This window comes from Neodiprion pinetum, chromosome 1 (assembly GCF_021155775.2).
Source record: "Neodiprion pinetum isolate iyNeoPine1 chromosome 1, iyNeoPine1.2, whole genome shotgun sequence".
NCBI lineage: Eukaryota > Metazoa > Arthropoda > Insecta > Hymenoptera > Diprionidae > Neodiprion > Neodiprion pinetum.
This window is the reverse complement of record NC_060232.1, coordinates 15,988,181-16,014,735: the sequence shown is the minus strand read 5'-3', so window position 1 is coordinate 16,014,735 and position 26,555 is coordinate 15,988,181. Positions and strand designations below refer to the sequence as shown.

The following is a 26,555-nucleotide window of genomic DNA, read 5'->3' as shown; positions in this document are numbered from 1 at the left end:
CCCCCTCTCCCTGCCCAGAGACGCTTTTACAATTCATCCTTCTCACCTTCCAATTACTCCTTCTGCCCCCCCTACCCGTCACCTCCGCTGGTAGTTTCCTATAACAGCTCCGCAGACGAGCTACAGCAAACCCTGCAGCAACAAAACACAAAACTGACACTTACTGTGACAGGAATTCTCGTCCTCGCGCCTTCGTCCCTAGTTCACAAGTGTACCTACTCAATGAGACCGAAACGAAACTCGGAGATAATTACAAAGGGCTGTACTAGATGAAACGTACCATAAACCATATCAGTGCTGAAATATATCTCCCGAATAACAAGACAAAAGTAGTCCACATGAATAAACTTAATACAGCACGCTGACGTTACTATAAATCAACCCCGACTCTCGTTTCTGAAATCTCCCCCCCATCATCCCGCGCCACGCACATTCTACTTCCAAAATATTATGTCATGACACCACCACATCATGAACAACCAAACGTCGATAATGAAGTTATCAACAGCTCCACAATTAATTGGCTGACCGGATCTTAATCAGACCTTATTTTCATAACGTATTATTACAGGTCCTTCATAACTGTTAACGGCACTAATAACTCGGTACCATACTCCATGAAGCGAATAGAGCCAAATCCGGGTCTCTATTTCGAACAACTAAGAAACCTTCGGACCTTTAACAACGAATGGAGAATGATCAACTTTATCGACCTCGGTAACATATTCCAGGAATTCAATCGCATCTCCTAATATTTAGACATGATTCGTAATGAATGTACCGCAACATGGAACCATTGTAACACAGGTGACCATATACGCATGTTGACCCAGAGATTGAATCCGTCCAGGAAATACCAGACTCAAATAAAAAAATTGATAGGCCACCGCCTCAATAGCAAATCCCATGTGGAATTGGCTAAACTCGTAACACGTCACAAAAAAACGAGGTGCCATATACTTCATAGGCGCGATCGCAAAATCACTTTTCGGGACGCTAGACGCAGAAAACGGACAATGCCTAAACAATCAAATCGACAACTTGTATAATGACATAAAACACTTAGCGACACTACTTAACGAACAAACACACGTTGTACAGTCAACTTTCGGAATCTATAAAAATAAATTCGACAACATTATACAGCGTGGTTGTGACTAAGATGATGTACTCATAATACTTACGAACCAGGGAATTACTTCCAAAGCTCAAATATCAAATAACAAATTCGCAATAGCTCTCATTAACCGTTTAGTCGAGCTAGACGTATATATGAACAAGTTTGAAATTGATCTAAGTAACCTGGTTGAAGCTATCTTATTCGCACAAAATGGTATCATTCACCCAAAGGTCCTGTCCCCAGCACAGATCATATCCAGTCTTCAACACATTCAAAATTTGAAACCTCAACTCGAATTTCCGATACCTATGGACGCCCCCTACGCTGGAAGAATTGAATAGCATATCGAGCTTAGACATCGTTTACATCGAACCACGTCTGATTCACGTCATAACTATCCCATTATTAAATAACGACGCTTTTAACCTTCCTCACCTACTTTCAATACCTGCAAAACAAAAATACGACTCGACAGATAATAATTCGCGTTCATACAGCCCGCAAGCGATTACGTAGCGATAGCCTTCAATCGCACATCGTACTTCCAATTATCGAAACTCAGTTTTTCAAAGTGCATCCCAACTGAAAACATCTACATGTGAGGACTAAACCAACCTCTGTTCCATATCGGAAATCATAAACTTTGCGAAGTAGACCTATTCTTGAATCCTTGGCAATTAGCAACCACAAACTGCGACATGAGACTGGCATCATTCACTGGCACGTACTGGACTGCATTGCCTAACTCGAATTCACGAATCTATTCTGCTTCCAAAACAGCAACGCTACATAACTTATGTCCCAGCGACTTCACGTACCGTGTTCCGATTTCAGGCGCTGGCACCATACATCTTAATAACACGTGTACTGGACATACTAGAGAGACGACCCTGACTACTAGCAGACGTTTCTAATGAATTGAATCCAACTCATATATTCCTGACTTTCATCTTGATCTGCAAGCAATCTACAAAAATCTCAATTCAAACTCTTCGACTAATCTATCAACGGTATCTATCTCTCCATTAAGGAAACCCTCGTTTGTTAACATCCATGACTAAGCCGTCACTGGTATAACTTTACGCGAGATAGAGAGACAAAGCACTGACATCAGTATTTGCTATCGCGCGCGTCAAGGTACTTACCTTCTCACAAACAACCTTACCTACGCCCGTATATCCCTCATCGCTTTTGCCCCCATATACTTAATCTTAAAATTTTTGCTGTTCTCCAATATCCTGAAATTGTGTGCCGCATATGCCACCGAAATTCGAAACCCAAACAATCGCGGCCCCGCCATTTGACCAGATCTGCTGTACCTACTATCTCACATCCTCACATGTTTCCTGAAAACATTGAGCATACCCAACAGTCCCAAAAATCAAAGCGCCCCTCCCAATCCCCGGCCAGGCTAGCGCTATCAGCTAATGACGACCTTGCACGCTCTCCGTGGTTAGATTATGGGATGCTTGACCGACCTTAACATCTCGCCACCATGGCTCCTGTATCGCAGTTAATGTCATATACCGCGTTATCGTTTCTACCCAATCTCCGGCTCTCACACGACAATAATTGCTATATGTTTACGCTTGTCTGCTATTTACAAATCTACATTACTGTATACTTAGGACGTAAGCCAACTCCGACTATAACTACATCAAATGGAATAAATCCTACACTGCCTACAAAACCCCTTGAATTCTTTCGATACTTTTAAGAAGCATTGTAAACTAGAAATAAGTATACTAACCCGCTTAAACCCGCAATAACCCTAGGCGCTCATCATAAAATCATTCGATGTACCATCATAAAATGTACCACCTTCTGTACCGAATATACATCTTCATAACAATGATAACATGACAAATCAACCAATCTGTACCTACTTTAAGCTCATGTTCAATAAATATTTCAATTACCTTCCTTTAGTATAAGCCCAATTTGTAAACACACATGTTATAATCCTCAAATGTCTAATTCGTACAGGTAAATATTTCGATTGATCTTTAAGTTCAATTCACAAGTAACCACATACTTATGGGAACACATATATTGTTATATCTAGGTATCGTTCAATATCCAACGTTTTAAACTAAACCGCTATGAACATATTCACCTTGTAATCATACATTCTCAAAATATTGTATTCACAACTTCCGCATATGCATACCATGTACCATCTTAATCATTTATAATAATACGACACACACACAATCGAAGCTTCACTCACTCATCATAATGCAAACAGATTACAAAGTTATGTACAACAGATTATAACTGTTGAATTATACGTAATTGCCATACTGCACACATACAAATGTAACAAGATATATCCATGAGTGAGGATGCGCGCGCCGCTAGGTGTATAGTATGTGAGTGTGTGTGTGCGCGCATGTATAGCGTAATACAGTCAGTCAGCCATGTAGATAGAGAGAGAGCGCATCTCGCTATGGCTTATACATACATATTGTAATCCTCATGTATCTTAAGAATCTTTCACAGTTATCAATAAATAATTTAATTATTGTTATCGTTATATATAATAAACCTCACGAATATATTTATTTCAATGATCCAACCTCAATATTTAACATGGTAACAGAGGTCCGTGGTTGTGAAAAAGTGAGAGGTTAAGGTATACACGTGGTGTAAGAAAAACTGCAAAAGTATGAAAAAGTGAATAGTGAATCAGGTAAAGAACAATAAAAAAATGAAAACTGTGAAGAACCGAGTAAAATAAAATGATAATTTAAACGAAAAAAACGAACTTTTGAGACAATGGAAACACGTGGTGTATAAAAAAAAAAAAGTTGAAGTGAAAAAAAGAAACTGTGTGCTTAAATAAAAATGAAAAATATAAACGATTACGAATAAAATAAACCTTAAAGATTGTTGTGTAAAAAGAATTTTTCAAAATAAATAAAAATTGAACGAGATGCGCGCGGATAAAGATTGATATTAAATTTTGATAAAAGTAGCACATATAGCGAAGCTGAGTAAAATGACAAAGTCGGACGAAATGTCGGTACCCGTTTTTGACGGTCAAGATTACGATAAATGGAAAAAGAGGATACTTTTATTCCTAGAGTGGAAGAAGTGCAAAGACAATGCGATACGCGAAAAATCGAACAAAGATGATGAAACGACGTGGAAAGAAGCTAACATAAAAGCAATGAACTATATATATTCAAGTATTTCGAATAAGCAACTCGAGTTTGTCGGCGACGAGAATACCGCGTATAAAATTATGCACAAATTCGACCAAATTTACTTGAAACCGTCAACGAGTTTACAAATTTGTGTTAGAAATAGACTTGATCGATTACGCTTAAAAGACTTTGAAAATTCGAGTGCATTTTTCTTTGAATTTGAAAAACTAATAAACGAATTGAAAAACGCTGGTGCTACAGTAAAAGAGAGAGAAAAATTGGACTATCTCATAAAAACACTGCCTGATTCACTCAGCTATCTCGGTGATATTATCGATAGTGTTAAAGATACGGAACAAAATTGTGAATTTTTGAAAAATAAAATTGTGATGTATGAAACTAAAAGTAAAATGTCAAACAATCATATAAAATCAAGTGTTTTCAAAACTGAAGTTCGTGACGTGGGGTGTAATAGATGTCACAAGAGAGGACATTATGCAAGAGATTGTCGAGGTCGTGGCGGCTTCAATCAGAGGGGTAGGTGGCCAGGAGGTGGTCACTACCAGCAACAACAACATCAACAGCAACAACAACATCAACACCAACGACGACAATACGAAGAGACGTATCAGCCAAGAGGTTATAACACGAGCAGAGGTAACTTCACACAATCAAGAGGTAGAGGTTACAACGAGAGAGGCTATGGTCAAAGAGGTCGCGGAAGAGGTTATGGCAACAACAACAACAACAACGGTAACTACCACAACGCGAGGTATACGTACAACGAAGAAAATAATTATAAGTCAAATGAAACCTTTTTTGCGAAATTAGAATGTCAAAATGAAAATGTCGTTGAAAATAATATGAATAGTAAAATTTGCGAGTATGAAAGTAGAGTATTTATGAATGATTTGTGCAAAATGGAATGGATTCTTGATAGCGGTTGTTCGGATAACATAATAAATGATGATTCATATTTTTTTGAGAGTTCAGATTTACAAAAACCAGTTGTAGTTAAAGTAGGAGATGGCAGACCATTAAAGGTTACAAAAGTAGGAAAAGTCTTGATTTATTTAATAGTAAATGGTAAAGAATTTGAAATACCTGTATCAAACGTATTTTATGTAAAAGAAATGGACAAAAATTTGTTAAGCTACGCGAGAATTACTGATAATTACAAAATTGTTTCAATTAGAGAAAAATCGTGTATTTACAATAAATTTGGTGATATAGTTGGAATAGCTTACAAAGAAAATGGACTTTACAAATTAGAGAGTTATGTCTTGAAAAATAATCACAATGCAAATAGTACACAAACAATGACTGAAAAAGAAAGGTACCATAGAATGTTAGGACATATCAATTTCAATTATTTAAATACAATGTGTAGAGAAAACTATGTAGATGGAATCCCGAAAAAATTAGAGAATGTTCACTTGAGATGTGGTACATGTATACAAAATAAGATGCATGCTTTACCGTTTAAGAATGATAGAAGTAGAGCGAGAGAAATACTAGAAATTGTACATACAGACGTAAATGGTCCGCAGAAAAATATTGGATATGATAATTCTTGTTATTTCGTTAGTTTCATTGATGACTATAGCAAATTTTCAATTGTTTATACAATAAAATATAAAAGTCAAGTTTATCAATGTTTTTTGGACTATATAAATAAGGTTGAAAATTTCACTGGAAAGAAAATTAAGAAATTAAGATGTGACAATGGAAAAGAATACATAAATAGAGACATTTTCAATCTTATCAGAGAAAAAGGGATAATCTTGGATAAATGCCCCCCATATGTACATCAGCTTAACGGAACAGCTGAACGTTTTAATAGAACAATTATGGACGCAGCGAGATGCTTACTGGCAGACGCAAGATTAAATATTCGATATTGGCCAGAAGCAATTTTAACAGCAAGTTATTTAAAAAATAGAACGATAGCAAATACCTTTGAAAGGAAAAGCCCTTATGAAATTTTTTTTGGAAAAAGGCCTAATATTGAAAATTTAAAATTGTACGGAAGCAAAGTATTTTTCAAAATTGATGAGAGCCAAAGAGATAATAAATGGGATATAAAATCAGATTGTGGAATATTAGTTGGATATGAGAATGTAGGATACAGAGTTTTGTACAACGGTCGAGTAAAAATAGCGAGACATGTAGATATAATCGAAAAACATGAAAATTTGATTGGCTTTAAAGGAAATGATGAGAGTGAAAATGAGAGTGAAATGAATGATAACGATGTAGAGGATGACGTTTTTGATGATAGAATTGAGAGTCCAGTAAAAATAAAAAGTCCAAGTCCCAAGAAAAAATCAAGTCCAAAGAAAAGTCCAAAAATTGAAAAAGAAATAAATTCAAGTAACGACTCGGGAAATTTTGTAGATTGCGAAGAGACAGAAATTCCAACTCGTAGAAAGTCTAACAGACAAACAAAAGAACCCGACCGATGGGGTTATTATGGTAATAGAGAAACCTACTACATATATGTAAATTTTGTAAGCGAGAATAGCCCAAAGACATATGACGAAGCTTTGAGTAGCAATGAGTCTGAATTATGGAAAGAAGCAATGCAAAGAGAAATCGATTGTATAAATAAAAATAAAACTTGGAAACTTGTAAACAAACCAAAAGACAAAAAAATAATCGATGTCAAATGGGTATACACAAACAAATCGAATAATTTAAAAAAGGCAAGATTAGTAGTTAGAGGTTTCCAACAAAAGGAAATTGTTGAAGATATATATTCACCAGTTGCGAGATTACAAACATTGAAATTGTTATTAGCTTTTTGCGTTCAAAATAAATATATGATTGAACAGATGGATGTTGAAACTGCTTTTTTGAACGGTGCGATTAAGTCAGAAATTTATGTCAAACAACCCGATGGCTACAACGATAAAACTGACAGAGTGTATAAATTGGAAAAAGCGTTGTATGGATTGCGTGAGAGCCCGAGAGCGTGGTATGAATGCTTTGACAAATATATTACAAAGTTGAATTTTCAAAGGAGCAATAGTGATTATTGTTTATATATCTTGGAAGAGGCAAATGGCGAGAAAATATATATAATTTTTTTTGTAGATGATTTATTAATTTGCGGAAAAGATCAGAATAAAATTAAGGAAATAAAAGTAAAATTAAGTCAGAGATTTGCAATGAAAGATTTGGGTAAAGTGAAAACGTATTTAGGAATAAATATTGAATATGATTATAAAAATGAAATGATGACATTAGATCAAAGTGAATATATTGAGTCATTAGCGAAACATTACCAAATAATTAAAAGTAAATTGTATAATACACCGATGGAACAAAGTTTGAATATTGAACCCGCACAATCAGCATCAAATAATATAAAATATAGAAACTTGATAGGAGCATTAATGTATATAAGTACATGTACAAGATTTGATATAAGCTACAGCGCAAATTACTTGAGTAGGTTTCAAAATTGTTATAACGACATACATTATAAATATGCATTGAGAGTCTTAAAATATTTGTATCTTACAAGAAGTTTAAAGGTGACTTACAAAAGAAATTTGAAAGCTGACATTTTGGATTGTTTTGTTGATGCTGATTGGGCAGGTGACACAAATGATAGAAAATCCACTACTGGATTTGCAATAAGATTTTATGGAAACATAATTTATTGGAAAACAAAAAAACAAAATAGTGTAACAAAATCATCGACATCTGCCGAATATGTAGCGTTATCAGAGGCAGTGAGCGAAGTAAAATTCATAAAAAGCTTGATTAAAGACTTCAAAGTAAAAATTGATTTACCGATAAAAATATATGAAGACAATTCTGGTGCAGTTTTGATTGCAAAATATGGTAATTTAACTAGAAGATCCAAATATATTGAAATACATTATCACTTTGTAAACGAATGTTATGATAAGAAAGAAATTGATATTATAAAAGTTGATACTGAAAATAATTTAGCTGATATCTTTACAAAAGCGTTAGGTAGATATAAGTTTGAAAGAATAAGATTATTGTTAAATTTGAATAATTAATTATTACGATTGTTATTACTATACTTATCAAAGTTTTTTTTGAGAAAAGAAAAATTTGTTAATTTAATTTTATGATATGAAAAGAAAAGTATTTTGGTTGTATTCAGAAAATTAACTGTTTACCGAAGATAGAGTTGTACAGTATGGAATTAAGGAGGTGTGTTGAATTATACGTAATTGCCATACTGCACACATACAAATGTAACAAGATATATCCATGAGTGAGGATGCGCGCGCCGCTAGGTGTATAGTATGTGAGTGTGTGTGTGCGCGCATGTATAGCGTAATACAGTCAGTCAGCCATGTAGATAGAGAGAGAGCGCATCTCGCTATGGCTTATACATACATATTGTAATCCTCATGTATCTTAAGAATCTTTCACAGTTATCAATAAATAATTTAATTATTGTTATCGTTATATATAATAAACCTCACGAATATATTTATTTCAATGATCCAACCTCAATATTTAACAATAACCAGCGACTTCAATCGTTTCCGGCTATTCGATCCCCGACTTCTTCTAATTCTAAACATTCGCTCGCCCTCCATCATGAATGTTTCCTTTAAGGGGAGGGGAAGGGGGTAAGGTGTGCAAAATGGTGGGGAATAGAAGTAGCAGAGTCGGCAAAAAGTGTGTAGCATGAGCCAGAATGTAAATATGAGGATAGGAATAAAATGATCAGGATACTACAAGGATCGTGGGAGAGTGGCAACATAAGGGAGACGTGTGGTGACACGCCGGACGTAACAGTGTTACGAGAAATAAGGCTAGTAGAAGAAATTTAGTTTTTTTTAATTAAAAAAAAAATAATAGAAATAAAAAAAATACCACCCTGAAAAAATTTGAGGATTTACAGAAATTGTCAAAGTTTATTATAATAAAAAGAAAAAAAAATCAAAATTGGTTATCATCGAGAAATTTTCGATCTTTTCCAAAAATCCAAAAACAACGATGAAGATAGGTTTCAATAATTCTTTGTAGTTTTTTCAAAAAGCGCATTGTAAGACAGAAATTGTTTCAGAAAAAACGTTCCGATAAGTCAAATTTTGGAAAAGTTATAACTATTCCAAAAAAGCTATTATTTCAACAATTCATGACTTTTTTTGGCGTGGTAAAAATATTTGAAAAAATTCTGAGCAACCTATTTCATAAGGTAGAAATGGAAGAAAAAACTTTCAGCCAAATCGAAAGGGGTCGGGTTCAAAAGTGGTCGATTTGGCGTGGAATGCCCCATACATATTATATACATCACTGTACAATGTCGAATTGTACCACATACGCTACGATGCAGTAAATATAAAGCCAAAGCACATCTCATAACTTGAGGTCCAGTTTATTTACATGGCCTACAGCCCCACGGAAGCGTGTAGGTCGTGTCGTGGAATACGATCCGCTTGTCGTCATTCCATCTCACAAGGAAACTGCCTGAGGTGTCCCACTCCCGATTTCGACCATTTGACGATATGTTGTTCTTCATCGAAATCTAAGCGACACATTTTTTTTTTTATCGGCGGAAAAACGGTTTAAAGCGTTGAAATCAGCCGCCAAAGTTGGGCATCCTCAGTGGTTGTTTCGTAGTTTCGCATACTTCCGGTTGCGATATTTGAATGAAACCAATTAGAGAATAATTCTTATGATCAATAATGAAAAAGGCATTTTGGCCGGTTACGACGGGGTTGAATAGTCGAAAATAATAGAGGTTGAAAGTTGAAAAATTTTTATAACTAAAAAACTATCATGCGGATTTTAATGAAATTGATTGCATTTGAAACAGCAGTAAAGTAAAGGATACATGTTTTTGCGTTCTCCGAAATAACGTCACTTAGGGGGTGAACTACCCTTATACACGTGCAGCCGAATTCCCATTAGAATCGCACTATTCTGCTTCAATTCATCTTATCTAACATTACAAAGCTTTTTCTAAGCTACAATTTAGGAGCTTCTTCATTGCAATAAATTTCGGTTACATTTATAACAAAAACCACTCCCACAAATTGCAAAACGGTTTCTGGAATAGTTTCTCATACGATCGTGAAATCTTCCGGAGCTCGGTATTTCAGTAGTTTGTGAGGTTACTGGAATCGATTCCGAGCTCACAATTTTGGAATCAACATGGCTAATGATGGAAACACTTAGGACTTTCGTTATTATTTTTTCCAAAACATCAAAAGAAATCGGAAAGTTAACATGGAATGGCTTGTATACCATTGAAGAAATGAAAGTTATTGTGTGACGCAGAAGCACCAAAACAATTAGATTTTGTTTCGGCAAAGTTCTAATTTTATCTGCCTATTGCGACGTATTATGCGAGACATATGATAAAAATAAATCAGTTGTTCTGGTTGACTGGCAAGACAATAAATGCAGTCGTTATGTGCAGCCGAGCATCAATTGATATTATTGATTCTGACCTTGCAATTTTGGAATCATCACATAGTAGATGGCACAGAATTATATAAATATGATATTGTTAGATTTATGAAATAAATACAACAAATGAGGGAAATCGGGATCTATTTTATTCTATAAATCCAAACACGTCAGTGTTGCTCTAAGTCTATAGTCTAATTATTTTTTTCTTTTTCCCGTCTGATTTCTTCGCTATCCGTCCACCGTCAAGTGCACATTATTGTACACCGATGAATAAAAATCTCGACTTACTACGAACCCTACAATGTATTGAATGACAACAATAATTGGTTATTCTTCGGCAAATTATTTCCGTATTCGGAGGAATATGCATTGCATTACTCATTATAAGTACTGCAATAATGGTAATCGTCGAAAAAATGACAAAAACATAAGGACTTCTTGCACAAGGAATGACGAGTAATCGCAATATTATCGCATCCTGTAATTTCACGATGTGAGGAACAAGTTTCTCCGAACCCGAAGTCCACAGGATTTTCGAATCTTTCTGGCTTCACTTTGGTGTAACTACTTTTGAACCAAAAATACTTGAAAAGGTTGACATATCATGGACATGATAATTAATTGTGAGTCAGGGATTGCAATTCAATAATGTTATGTCTCAGATGTAAATTTAGATCATAATTCATCAATAAAACACTGTAAGAGCAAAGTCTGATAAAATTTTTCCACACCCTACAACCATGAACGTTGAGGGGTTGGGTCTTTCCGGTTGTTCCTTTGAGGATAGTTTGCAATAAAACTAAAGGAGTTAGTGTGAGGGACGGGTACTCAACTTCACACACACACTCCGTTTTATTATGAAAGTAATAATGAACTTTTATTCAAACGAAAGAACAACTTGGTCTCGTATAACTCTTATTTTACAATGATCACTGCTCGAGTGTGTTAGCGTGGTCGCTAGAGCTGTGGCGTGAAGCGTGTCTCTCTTCGTTCGCGGCCATCAGCGTTCTCTCTCGAACATGGCGGCGCTCACTCGAGCATGGCGGCGCTCACTCATCCGAGCGCGGCATCAGAGGCTGCTTCCTTGGTTTCCGTCGGGATGCACTCGACAGGGGGGCCGGAGGCGTGTTACTTGGCGGGACCGACTGGGGCGCCACAAAACGTCTCTACTTGGAGGTGTTGCCTCACGTACAGCTACAGGGCAGTGGCCACTCCATGAATCAATCAATAGTGCACTTTTTGAACCAACGTTGGGGAAAAAAACATGTAGCAACCAAATTTTAAAATGTTCTGAAAATACAGGGTGTCCCTAAATTGCCTCCCACGGACTAGCCAGCATGATACCTTGTTAAAATCCAACCGAGAATTTCTTTTCCGGAAGCTCGTCCGACGCATAGTTTTTGAATTATGAGCGATAGCGCTAGGCCAATCAGAGTGCACCATTTCATCTAGATTTGCCGCCACGGAAATTGCTGTTTTGTTCGTCTGGGTGAATTATTATTATTCGTTTACGAATTAAATATCGGCACCTCCCCTCTCTCGCTGCTGTACCCCTTCTCGGGCGCTGACCTCGGTATTGTTGCCGCGGCACACGCTGCCGGCCGCACATCCATGGGCGCACACTTGTGTGTGTAAACAGAAGCGCATCCTCAAGAATAAGGGATACAGCAGCGAGAGAGGGGAGGTGCCGATATTTAATTCGTAAGCGAATAATAATAATTCACCCAGACGAAAAAAACAGCAATTTCCGTGGCGGCAAATCTAGATGAAATGGTGCACTCTGATTGGCCTAGCGCCATCGCTTATAATTCAAAAACTATGCGTCGGACGAGCTTCCGGAAAAGAAATTCTGGGTTGGATTTTAACGAGGTATTATGCTGGCTAGTCCGTGGGAGGCAATTTAGGGACACCCTGTATAATAATATGATATTTACTACTGTACACACTACTTTTCCATTTCCATAAAGGAATAATCATGGAATTTATAACCCGTTTATACCTGAAGTAAATTTACCGGACTTCGATACTTCTATGTACATGTTATCTGGTCCAAACAATGTCTGTTGCGCAATTGGACCGAACATACCACTTGGTTCTTTTAGAACCAAATAAAGTGGGAAAAGAAGTATTCCTTCGGCTGATATAGTTGGCTGAATTGTGTAACTGTGTGTAGTAAAAGCAACTGACTGCACTAGACATTCTACCTTCTTTTCTTCTTCGACTGCTAAAGTTCTCCCAGAATGCATTTCTAATTCGAAACCACTTTCATCTGAATTATACACATTCGATAAACCGTATATTTTTAAATTTTGCTTCACACCTGGTAGAAATTGTTCAGCTTGTTCTTTCAAACTTTCGGCATTTTCAATCGTTTTTTTTTTTTGGTAATAAATTTATTAATTTTCCTCGATACAATATGAAAGGCAATTTTGAATAAATTCGCCCAATGTTCAGATGCTTCAAACCAAAAATCTTCATGGCCTATTTCTTTCTGGGCTTGTAGCGCCCACCTTCGTAAATCACTATCGTGCACTGGTAATCTAGCATCAACAGCGAATTTGAAGTTCTGCCATGTGTAGTCACAAACTTTAGCAATTTTTGGCTTTCATGTTTCGCCCTTATTTAAATAATGAGCCCAGCGGCGTAATTGGCGAACATATTTCACTTTTTTGAACTTCTGGCGGACACTTTCAATGTTCAAATTTTTTTTCCAGATCTCCAATAATCAACTGCTCTTGACATGTATTCGTATGACATGTTCTTGTCATTGCTGGTGCATGCGTCTGGAGGCGATTTTGGTTCATAAATTGCAGATGACCATTCTTCATCCGCTGCTATTTCCATTTTGAAATTTTTATAGTGTTCTGCAAAGTACAGGCAACTTTCTTTCCCCATATCAACGCCAGTGTATTCATCCATTGCATTTAACAATATGCTTTCAAAATGATTTTTCAACTGTATTTCCTCATTACTTACGAGCGTTTGATCAATATTTATCGCTTGAAATATTGTCACAAGTAACTGTATAACGAATAAATATTTGTTTCTTGGATATAGAGGTCAATGAAAATGATGTCAATTTGTTAACCGCAACAGGCAGATAAAATTAGAACTTCGCCGAAACAAAATGTAATTCTTTTGGTGCTTCTGCGTTACAAGATAACTTTGATTTCTTCAGTGGTATACATGCCATTCCATGTTAAATTTCTAATTTTTTTCAATGTTTTGGAAAAAAATAATAACCAAAGCCCTAAGCGTTTACAGCATCAGCCATGTTGATTCCAAAATTGTAAGCTCGGAATCGATTCCAGTAACCTCACAAACTACTAAAATATCGGGCTCCGGGAGATTTCACGATCGTATGAGAAACTATGCCAGAAACCGTTAGGCAATTTGTGGGAGTGGTTTTTGTGATAAATGCAACCGAAATTTATTGAGACGAAGAAGCTGCTACATTGTTGCTTAGAAAGAGCTTTGTATAGTTAAATATGACGAATTCGGCTGCACGTGTATAAGGGTAGTTCACCCCCTAAGTGACGTTATTTCGGAAAACGCAAAAATACGTGTCCTCTACTTTTGTCTGCCGTTTCAAATGCAAATAATTTTATCAAAATCCGAAAAACATTTTTTTAGTTTTAAAATTTTTTAACTTTCAACCCCTTTAATTTTCGACTACTGAACTCTGTCGTAACCGCCCTAAATGCATTTTTCATCATTCGTCATAGGAATTATTCTCCATTTGGTTTCATTTGAATATCGCAACTGGAAGTATGCGAAACTATGAAACAACCGCTGAGAATGCCCAACTTTGGGGGCTGATTTTACTCCTTTAAACCGTTTTTCCGCCGATAAAAAAAAAATACGTGTGGCTTGGATTTCGATGAAGAATGACATATCCTCGAATGGTCAAAATCGTTGGGGGGGGGGGGGGGGGGGAGACCTTAGGCAGTTTCCTTGTCAGTGTTAGCTTCTTCTGTTCCACAGTATAAACTTCATGCTTCTGACTTAATACCAAATTCTGATGTTTTATTACATTTGTATGTTGTAAAGCACATTCCTTGCAATCGTTAAAAGTTATTGTTTTTAATGCTTTCACACCCTTGACCCGTTTTGAATCTTTCTTATCTCCTAACACTCGAAATAAATATAATTTAGCTCCTAATCCAACGAATTCTAACATTATCTTTCCATTATTCTCGTCTTTCATTAGGCCGAAGACTTTTTTTATTTCCTAAAGGCCATTTACCATGTGGGCAACGGTACGGGACACGTGTCGAATTTGTACAAGTCCTTCTTTCGTACACTAGTATATGTGAGGGACAGTGAATTGATAGATTAAACTAGCTGTAACAGTGTACATCAATTTTGCATAGTTTCCGAATTTCATTATAACATAATTATAGTGGAAATCGTGAACGCAGGTTTTCGAAAGATCTAGAATGGGGAAGCCTGCATACAATGGCTTATTTAATTCGACTATCGTTTTACTTGATTCAACTATTATCATATTATCCTCCAAAATCGTGCAGCTATGGAAATTTGGTTTGGCAACAGCAACACTAGCACTGTATCTTTCATCCTATTTCGTTATCAGCCTGAAATCCTTGTACTTCCCAACATTTTCCATCGTTTCATTGGAAAGTGCGGGATTCATTGGTTTATAAAAGTTTTTTTCGAATTCATTAATGAATTTTTTCCGTAAATCGGTATTCAAATATACATAATTTTTGATTCATGGTGTTTGCTGGAATTTCAGAACCTTGTGAATCTTAACTGACCTTAAGCCCGATTGCAAACATTGTTTGAAAACGCGATAATGAATAACATCGTTTTGTTTGGAAAGTAGCTTGGTGGTCAATTTCCACTGTTTACTATTTGATGGATCAAACGAATTTACCTCAACTAAAGTTCGATCTAAATTATATGCTGGTCTCGTTCCAGAGGATGACAAAACGTAATATCTCTAGTTCCACTGCGAGGCCGCGACGTGTACAGAGTAAAAAGACAGAATACCCTGCCTCTCTATCTGGTTACGTCTATGCTTCATACTTTTTGTAGTTTAAAATAATAGAATTATAAAATAAGGAAATAACAGTTCGTTACTTAATATTTCCTTGAGGTGTGGTGCAGTTTTAAGTAGAGCTTTGGGGTGGGTTGTAATCCTCTCGAAAGAGACCAGCATATAAATTGGATCGAACTTCACTTGAGGTATGTTCGTTTGATCTATCAAATATATCTGATCTCGTTCTCGGGATTACAAAACGTAGATGTTAAGAGTTCCCTTTTGTTTCATAATTTTTTGAAATACAATCTGAAAATACACTTTTTTTTACATATATCTCTTCATATTTCTATATACACATATGTAGACAGTAGACAATACATGAGATACAGCTGATAGGTTTTGAGTCGCAACACGGGCAAGCGGCGAGATTTGACGCAGAGACAGCAAGTAAACATTGCACGCAAGTATGCGTCCATGCGTGAGGCCGATTTTGAGTTTTGTGATACACACATTTAACTAATTCGATACTTTGCCGAAACACTTTGATTATTACTAATACACTAATAGTAATAGTTTGTCATTAATGAATGAAGATTTTTATAAGAACACGGCCTCCGCAAAAGCTTTTCCGGTTTCTTTGAAGGGTCGGTTATAAAATCTTGCAAATACTTGCGAGGATTTCGACCAACCAGCTGTTTCTTCAATTCCATCAATATCTACGTCCTTTCGTAAGGCGGACGAGGTCGACGCGTGCCTAGAACTATAGGCTATAAATTCCTCGTTTACCTTGCTCTGCGTTAGAACAGTTCTTATCCACTGTCTAATTTTTTACGTAGAGGCCTTTTTGTACGGTTTCTTATGAGTGATTGATAACTTGTCACAGTCTTTTCTCAAGTCTTTGGTTACTTTCAAATATATTCCTGTTGTACTGACTGTACAGAGATGATGTTTTTCTGAGAAGGGAAGTTTCAGAACCGGTTATTTAACTCCTGCTCTGGACATCTTTATAAGGTCCATAATCTCTTCCTCCAGGCTATCAAATAGTCTTTTAATATTTCTGATTTTGATGAGCGAAAGCGTCTGGAGTCTGTGAGCCGTGCCTAGAGCCAATAAGGTAACTAGCTTACCAGTCAGTTCAGATAGTTTCAATGTTTTAAGTTGGTATAACTTAGATAGGTAATCTAAAACTATAGTCGGGTCCCACGTTCTATTGTATCTAGGTTTCAACGGACGGCATTTGCATACCTCTCTGAAGAATCTGTTCAGGATTATACTTGATGAAAAATTTTCTTTCAGTATCAGAGATATTGCTGCTCGCATAGAATTCAAGGAAACCGTAAGATGCTCCTATCTGGAATTTGTCCGAAAGAAATTCCAACAAATCTGTTTCCTTGAATGATAAGGATCGATCTTTTTTGTTTTACAATATTGCCAACAGCTCTCAATTGGGCTTGAGTATTGCCTTACAGTTGCTTCGGATAAGGAAGCCATCAGTGTTTCTGTTGCAGGAATCGAGATTTTCCTCTTTGTAAATGCTGTCCTGATAACTTGCTGGCAATCAATGATATTTTGTTGGCCAGAGGAAGTTGGATTGATCTGCATGGCGATAATAATAAGTACCTGGACGGTTGTAATATTAATGTTTCTTCCAAAAGGAGGGAGTAGAACCTGGGGAACCAAAGCTCTGGGGTCCAAAATGGTGCAACCACAATACCTCAGGCTTTATCAGTTATTATTTTTTGCATGACTCTTGGTATAAGAGAGAACGGAGGGAATGCGTAGAAAGGATATGTAGACCAGTTTAATGTAAACGCGTCAATGAAAGATCTTTCACGATCTTTGAACCATGAGCAAAAAACGTTACATTTAGTATTTACCCTAGAAGCGAAGAGGTCTATCTCTGACAATCCAAAACGTTTAATAATCTGTTCAAAGGCTGTCTCTGTGAGTGCCCATTTAGTGTCTACGTTACTGAGCCTTGATTCCCTGTCCGCCTTGACGTTCTCCTTTAGAGGGATGTATGATGTGAATATTCGAAGATTCCGCAGTTCCCACCATTGCCAGATCTTTTTTGCAAGATTATTCAGACGCGGATATTCAATTTCATCCTTACGATTCACCTAGGAGATTGCCGTCGTATTGTCTACCCTCAGGAGAACGTCGCAGCTATTGAGGTCAGGAGCAAATGTTTTTGAGGCTAAAAAGATGACGAGCAATACCAGATAATTGATATGACACGCTTTCTCCTCAGCTGACCACAGTCAATGGCTCCCTTCTGCATTAAAGAAAGTGCCCCATGCCGACTGCGGTGTATCTGAGTAGATACGAATAATACTGAAAAGAGTGAAAGCGTGTAGAGTGGCGTGGTCGAGGCGGCCATTACAGCGTGCGAACAAGGCACGAAGGACGAGTCACAGTAAAAGTCACGGGCATCGTGAGAGTGAGTGCAGTGATAAATACGTCGGAAAATTTTGTGGAATTGTGTGGCTGTGGGCGAGGATTTATTATTCCGCTGGTTGGATTTATTGCGTGCTTGAGTTTTTTTTTGTTCTATCAAAAACAAAAGGATGCCGGACGATGGTTTGATGAACTCGGCGAAGCGGTTTGTTAAAACCGTTAGTATGAGTTTTGCGGGTGCACATGAATGAGAGAGAGAGAGAGAGAGAGAATATATCTTTTGTATATCTAGCCGCAAGGCCAAGGCGTGGCATCTTGTTATCGAGGAAAAGCAGATAGTAGTCTTCGAATGTTCCAGAGAGATAGACGTATTCTTATACGAGTTATTCTTTTATCAACTTTAAAATAAAATTCATCTTCAATATTGAGTATATATATATTTCCAACGGTGGAAATTCCAAGTTACCGCATTATTTTATGCATACGGGATTTCAGACGTGGTAACCGGCGAGAAAGTAAAACCAACGCAGTCTGGTCAGGAAGTGCTCGCGAAAGCATGGGTAAAGGATGACGCGCGCGCAAACGTTGTGATTTCGACATCGATCGACGATTCCCAATTGCAGCCATTGCTGTCATGTGCGACATCAAAAGAAATGTGGGACATTTTATTGAAAGCTCACGAACAAAAGTCGACTATGAATGTGTTACTCTCAACTCAGAAATTCCATGAGTACAGAATGGCGTCATCGGATTCCGTAGTGCAGCATTTCGCGAAAGTGTCCAACATGGCTGCCCAGTTGAAAGACGTGGGTGAGCCGGTGTCTCAGATAACGCTCATTGCAAAGATTCTCGCGAATTTGGCTCCGAAGTACGCGAACTTTTTGACAGCATGGGACAGTGTTGATCCGGGGAGACAGATACTTGATAATCTTCAGGAACGATTAATTCGAGAGGAATTACGTCTAACGTCGAACGACGAAGAAGTGAGTGCGTTTACGGCTTTTCAATCGAAGAAAAATGATAAAAGAAGTGGAAAGCATGGCTCGAGCTCGAGAAGTGATTCACAGAGCTCAAAAAGTGAAAAACCTAAAAATTGTGGAAGTTTTTGTTACAAGTGCAAACAAAAAGGGCATTTTAAAAGAGAGTGTGAAAGCAAAGTATGGGTGAAAAATCGTAAAGACGGAAGTGAAACCGGTAAAGTACGTGATTGCCCGTTTGTCGCCGAAAGTTCGAGAAAAGTGTCCGAAATTGCGGGAAAACTCGAATCAGAGTTACCTCCGGCCGATATTATCGAGCAAGTTCTCGAGACCGAGCATAAAGAGGTCTGGGTGACTGATAGTGGGGCATCGAAGTACATCTCGTGTAAAAGAGACTGGTTTACCGTTTTTCGGTGTGTTGAAAACGGTGGTAAAATCTCCTTGGGTAATGACACGGAGTGCGACGTGGTCGGAATTGGAACTATAAACATTCTCCAGTACGTGAATCACGAATGAGTGAAAGCCCATATAGAGAACGTTTCATGTGTGCCTCAAGTTGAGAGAAATCAATTTTCTGTGGGTATTCTCACGTCGAGTGGTCGCGAAGTCGTGTTTAAGGACAATTTTGTTAAAGTGAAAGACGAAGCAAGAGTAATCGCGTCACGGGGTAAAAATGAGAAACGAGATATATCGTATGTTTTTTCGACCGGATGTCGGTAAAGAGAGTGACGGAGTGAATGTCTCGGCTGTTGACGTGAAAATTTGGCACGAAAGATTTGGTCACCTGAACAAGCGTGGAATGTAAGGCATACTGAAAAAGGAACTTGTTCAGGAAATGAAAATCAATCAAAAAATAGATTTCTTTTGCGACTCGTGCCAAATTGTGAAATCACATCGATCACCGTTTCGACAGTGTCAAGAAAAAGAAACAACAATGCCGGGTGAGGTTATTCACACTGATATCTGTGGTCCTATGGCGACTCAAGCCCCTGAGGAGCGCGTTTCATCCTTACTCTTAAGGATGATGCCACGAGCTACAGGTTTGTATACTTTCTCAAACACAAGAGTGATGTGTTTGAGACTATCCGAAAATTTGAAAAAATGATCGAAAATAAATTCAAACGAAGAATGAGAGTCCGTAGATCCGATAATGGACTTGAATTTCGTAATAAAAATATGAATGAGTATCTGGAGTCTCGAGGTATCATGAGGGAGAATTCGGCACCTTATTCGCCGGAACGAAATGGTCGAATAGAATGCGACAATCGGAAAATTATTGAGAGCGCAAGAACCATGATTTTGGCGAGGAGCTTGTCTCCAAGTTTATGGGCTGAAGCAGCAAACACGGCTGTTCATCTTTTGAATAGTCTGAGTGCGTCGAGCATAAGAGAAGGAAAATCTCCGTTCGAAAAGTGGGTAGGAAGAAAACCACGTCTCGATCATCTTCGTGTATTTGGGTCAGATGCTTTTGTAAATACACCGAAGCAACTGACAAGTAAACTTCATGCTAGAGGGAAGAAGATGATATTTGTAGGTTATGAAGGTGAATCTACGAATTACCGTGTCTTTGACCCCGAGAAAACACAAGTCATTGTGTCACGCAACGTAGTTTTTAACGAGAAAGAAGCCGTCGCGAAAAACGAAAAGAGACAAGAAGAAGAAGAAGAAGCAGAATTGATTTTTCCAAAAGATCAACAGGAAATCTTCGTGATCAACAGCGATGAAGAAGAGCAGTTCTTACCGGCGGAAGAGCAAGAGGAAGAAGAAGAAGAGTAACCGATCGAAATCTAAATCCAGTAAGAACAAAGCCGAATCTGAGAAATCGAGGTAACATAAAGCGTCCTATAAGGTATGAGGTGAATATAACACAATACTTGGAGCCATTTTTATTCAAAAAAGCACTAAAGAGTCCTCAAGCAGAAGATTGAACGCTGCGATCGACTGTGAGCTGCGTGCTCATGATCAAAACGAGACTTGGAAAATAGTACAAAGAAAACCCGCAGCAAAGATAATTTATTCTAAGTGGGTTTTGAAATGTTTGAAGGACGAAAATGGTCAAGTCAGAAGGTACAAGGTGCGGTTATGCGCTCGAGGCTTTATGGAAGAGTATAGTGTAGATTTCTCAGAGATATTTGCGCTGGTAGTAAGGTATGACTCGTTAAGAGTACTATTGGCAAAAATTGCAGCCGAAGACTTGGAAATGTTGAAATTTGATGTCGAGACGGCATTTCTACATGGTGAACTTCAAGGAGAGATATATATGAAAGTTTCGGAGGGGCTGAACGTCAACAGTAAACCTGCGAGCGATATACGCGACAGTGTTGTGTGTCGACTAAGAAGGTCGTTATACGGGCTTAAAGAGTCACCGCGCTGTTGGAATAAAAGATTCAGTGATTTTCTTGAAGAATTTAAATTTCGAGAGTCTAAGGCTGATGAATGTATTTTTATAGGCGAAATTGAAGAGGAAACCGTGTATCTCGCGCTTTTCGTTGATGACGCTATGATCGCGAGTAAATATCAAAAAGTCGTTAATCCTGTGATAGATTGATTAATGTTATTCTTGGATATGAAGGTCGCAACTCAAAACACTTTTTTAAAGCGTTAACGTTTCAGCCCTGATGGGGGCCCTCCTCAGAACCGATTTATTTAAACATCTGTCACGAACAAAAATAATAAAATAATGTACAACACCGTTATAACAAAATTAAACATAAGTGGTTCAGATAATAAGCTAGGATGTTTATGCAGATATAAATGAGAGGAATTACCTAGTGTGGGATGACACTTGCAATTACAGCAGACAGGGCACACTCTTAAGTAGTGAATGCGTGTTGGTAAATAAATAATAAATAGAAACAATAAAAAACAAAAACCGAAACACACTGCGATCGCGATACGTAGTTCCCAAGACTTCATCCTTGTAGTTAATTTGATAAAATAAAACACACAGCCGTTATAGGTTTAAATCAAGAGCACATTTGCACATGTGGAACGTCCAGTGTGTAGTGGGGGGGGATCGATATCGATAGTTATCAGACCAAACGCAGAGTCAACGGGTTAAAAGGAAACCAAAATTTTGTTAAGAAGGTAAAATCGAGAGCAAGCTCAGTCGGTAATGTATAATTACAATGGTTGTATCACAGAGGTGTAAATAGTACTCAGATGTTCGATGTCTTGTCTTCGGTTAACAGAATTGGGATGTGCAACAATATTGCACATTTCTAACAATAGCCTATTATAATACAATGGTTCAACGTCAAGGGACGACAAGGGAAACACGACTGTTGTGATGAACAAACAAATGTACGAGGAAAAAATGTTGCAACAACTTTCCAACAACAACTCCTACAAAGTTGTTAGATACGATCTTACCTGTACCTTGCAACAGGAAGTTAAAAAACTAACAATGGATTGGTCTAAAAGTAAACTCATCTCGGATCAACTTAGACGTCAAATCGCAAAAACTAATTGTTTACTACCTAGAGCCTACGGGCTACCTAAAATTCATAAACCGGATACACCGGTAAGAATTATAGTTTCGTTCACAGATAGTCCGACTATCCATCTAGCACGCTTGCTCAGTCAATGTATTGGTAATAACATCGTCCCTCCCTTGTCACGTGTAAGAGATAGTTTTGCTCTGGTTAATGCTATCAGGGACTTTCGTCTCCCACCTGATCATGTATTAGTTTCGCTGGATGTTGTGTCATTGTTTACAAATGTTCCACAAGATCTTGCAATCAACGCGATGAAACAGCGTTGGCATCATTTGGTGGACAAAATTCCTGTCCCACTTAATGAACTCATAAAAGCATTACACATCTGTTTTAAGGCTGCCATATTCAAATTTAATCAGAACATATATGCTCAAACTTATGGTTCACCGATGGGCTCGCCGCTCTCTCCAATTTTGTCGGATTTGGTTATGGATGATCTTGAACAATATTGTCTCAACAAACTGGACTTCAAGCCTTCATTCTATTTCAGATATGTAGATGACGTAATCACAGCTGTCCCTTCGGATAAAGTTGCAGAAATGCTATCTGTCTTCAACCAATTCCATCCGAGATTACAATTTACCTCTGAAATAGAGTTGCATCATCGAATTAGCTTTTTAGATGTCTTGATCATTAATGATAACCAGCTCATCAAAACAGATTGGTTTCATACGGCTAGCTGGTCACAAAGGTATTTCAATTTCCATTCTCACCATCCCAGATCTTACAAAATTGGAACGATTCATTGCTTGGTTGACAGAGCGATCCGACTCTCAAGTATGGAATTTCATAACAAAAATATGTCCTTGATTCAGCAGGTACTGAGTAAAAATGACTATCTATCTCGTCTGCTCAACAAGCATATACAGTTCAAATACGATTTCATCTTGTTATCGACTAGCTTCAACAATAATATCGATGCATCTGCTGCACAAGCTAATCAAAAAACTATATTTCCATCCCATATGTTGCAGGGTTGTTTGAGTCACTCAACAGAACATTCTTTAAGTACAAAATTCAATTTGTGGGTAAACGTGCACATGATCTATCCTCTATGTTTGATTCGGGTAAGGTCCCCTTACCCCCGGGTATGCGTTCTGGAGTAGTTTACAAAATTCCCTGCGACCAATGCAACATGTCCTACATAGGCCAAACAAGTAGGCAACTACACACCAGGATAACCGAGCATAAACGCAATATCCATGAACACGAGGATAATTATATTGCACTGACGAGGCAGTCATCGATTTCGACCACTCTTTCAATTATTCTCAAGCCAGCATTATTGACGTTGAACCATTGTATTATAATAGGCTATTGTTAAAAATGTGCAATATTGTTGCACATCCCAATTCTGTCTACCGAAGACAAGACATCGAACATTTGAGTACTATTTACACCTCTGTGATACAACCATTGTAATTATCCATTACCGACTGAGCTTGCTCTAGATTTTACCTTCTTAACAAAATTTTGGTTTCCTTTTAACCCGTTGACTCTGCGTTTGCTCTGATAACTATCGATATCGATCTCCCCCCACTACACACCGGACGTTCCACATGTGCAAAAGTGCTCTTGATTTAAACCTATAACGGCTGTGTGTTTTATTTTATCAAATTAACTACAAGGATGAAGTCTTGGGAACTACGTATCGCGATCGCAGTGTGTTTCGGTTTTTGTTTTTTATTGTTTCTATTTATTATTTATTTACTGACACGCATTCACTAGTTAAGAGTGTGCCCTGTCTGCTGTAATTGAAAGTGTCATCCCACAATTGGTAATTCCTCTCATTTATATCTGCATAAACATCCTAGCTTATTATCTAAACCACTTATGTTTAATTTTGTTATAACGGAGTTGTACATTATTTTATTATTTCTGTTCGTGACAGATGTTTTAATAACCTGGTTCTGAGGAGGCCCCCCATCAGGGCCGAAACGTCAACGCTATAAAAAAGTGTTTTGAGTTGTGACCTTCATATCCAAGAATAACATTAATCAACAAGTCATCAAAGTCAAGAAAAATCGTCTTCAACCTGTGATAGATTATTTGAATAGTGCGTTCAAAATCACTCTTGGCAATGCAAGTATGTTTGTTGGAATGGAGATTAAGCGCGAAGGGAAGGAAAAATCGATATATGTACACCAAAGCTTGTATGTCGAGAGCATATGAAGAAAATTCAGAATGAGTGAGGCTAATCCGCTCTGTGTACCTGCAGATCTAAATGTGGTTTTATGTCCGATGAGCGAGAGCGAAGATCCAGTCGGCAAATTGCCTTATCGCGAAGCAGTGGGTTCGTTAATTTTCCTTGCGACAATATCACGACCTGATATAGCCTACGCCGTTAATCTAGTAAGCGTATTTCTCAGCAAGCACAATAATGAAAATTGGCGTACGGTTAAAAGAATTCTCATTTATTTGTCCAGTACGAAAGAAAAAGGAATAACATATTGTGCGGGTGAAAGCGAATGCAAATTAGTAGGTTATTCTGACGCCGAGTTTGCTAGCGATATGAGTACGAGAAGGTCAACCACTGGGTATCTTTTCGAATTTGCGAACGGTCCAGTGACTTGGTCATCGCAGCGCCAAAAACTGGTGACCTTAAGCACAACGGAGTCAGAATATGTTGCGGCAGCGGCTGCAGCAAAGGTAGCTGTATGGTTTAGGAAACTGCTGAATGATATTGGATGTCAATGTGTCGAGCCCACTCAGATATATATAGATAACCAAAGTACAATCAAATTGATAAAGAATCCTGCGTATCATAAACGTTTCAAAAACTTGTGTGATTTTCGGAACGAGTTTGATGTCGCACGCTGAAAGATTTGCGCGTGCTCATGAATGAGAGAGAGAGAGAGAGAGAGAGAGAGAATATATCGTTTGTATATCCAGCCGCAAGGCCAAGGCGTGGCGTCTCGTTATCGAGGAAAAGCAGGTAGTAGTCGTTGAACGTTCCAGAGCGATAGACATATTCTTATTCGAGTTATTTCTTTGTCAACTTTAAAATAAAATTTATCTTCAATATTGAGTATATATTGTGACGTGGTATTTCGTACCCCGTCACTTTGTTTAATTATCGCATTCCCCTAGGTGCAGATATCGCTAAAAATAACGAAAGCACGTCTGAGGCCAATACTCCAAAAATGAACGACTAATTATCTTCAAGTTGAATTCTCTTTACTAAGCTAATTGTATGCTATTTTCTAATTCTGTAATGCTCTTCGAGAACCATCCGCGAGACCTTCACGTCAAGATACCAGGACACTGCCTGACAGGGGTCACGTACCAGCTCAACATCGACCACCACCGACTACAGACGAACGAATACCGCTGGAACCACTCCTGATGGATGCCTATCTAGTTGTCGAACAGGGTCGTGCGTGATGCACAAACAGCACCTCCAACTATTTGAGACTTATCGGCCAGGAGCCGAACCACGAACGAATGCTTCTACCGCTCGGATGCATCGTCAGGCGGCGTACAGGGCTGTGCGTCAAAAACACAAGAAAGCCTCCCGTCGACGATACTTATCAGCCTGGAGCTGAACCGACCCTAACATCTACTAAGTCGTTGACTATCCAATAGAAGACGGTTTTCTCTTCACGAACCGTCTTATCGAAGGACTGCGGCGTGGAATAGGCTAATGGTATGCTGACCACGTGGATCTGGTGGATCTAGTGTGGGGATCCGGGTTGAGGGCCATCACCACCAGATCGTTCCGGCATGAGGGCTTCGATGAGCGAGGGCCGGGATGCAGCGCCGACGAAATAGCTACAACGGGGAGTACCAGTAAAGCAAGGAGTGAGTTACAGTCTGTCGCAAGTCCAGGAGACCGGTGACGTAACATTGCCGCACGCCTCAATATCGCAATACCTGAGCAGTACGACCCCACCCCCTTCTCACCAACGATACCGCATAGCGGCAGGAAAACATCGCTAACCACCTTCCGACGTCCCGATACCTCGATACCTGTCGTCGAGGGAAAAGAAGAACAAG

General features: G+C 38.2%; 1 protein-coding gene across 1 annotated transcript in view; it reads right to left on the bottom strand.

Annotated features, from left to right (window-relative positions):
• LOC124220168 (arylsulfatase B) overlaps positions 1-26,555 on the bottom strand; it is a 557,318-nt gene that overhangs the window by 116,901 nt on the left and 413,862 nt on the right. The gene's annotated exons all lie outside the window — the stretch shown is intronic.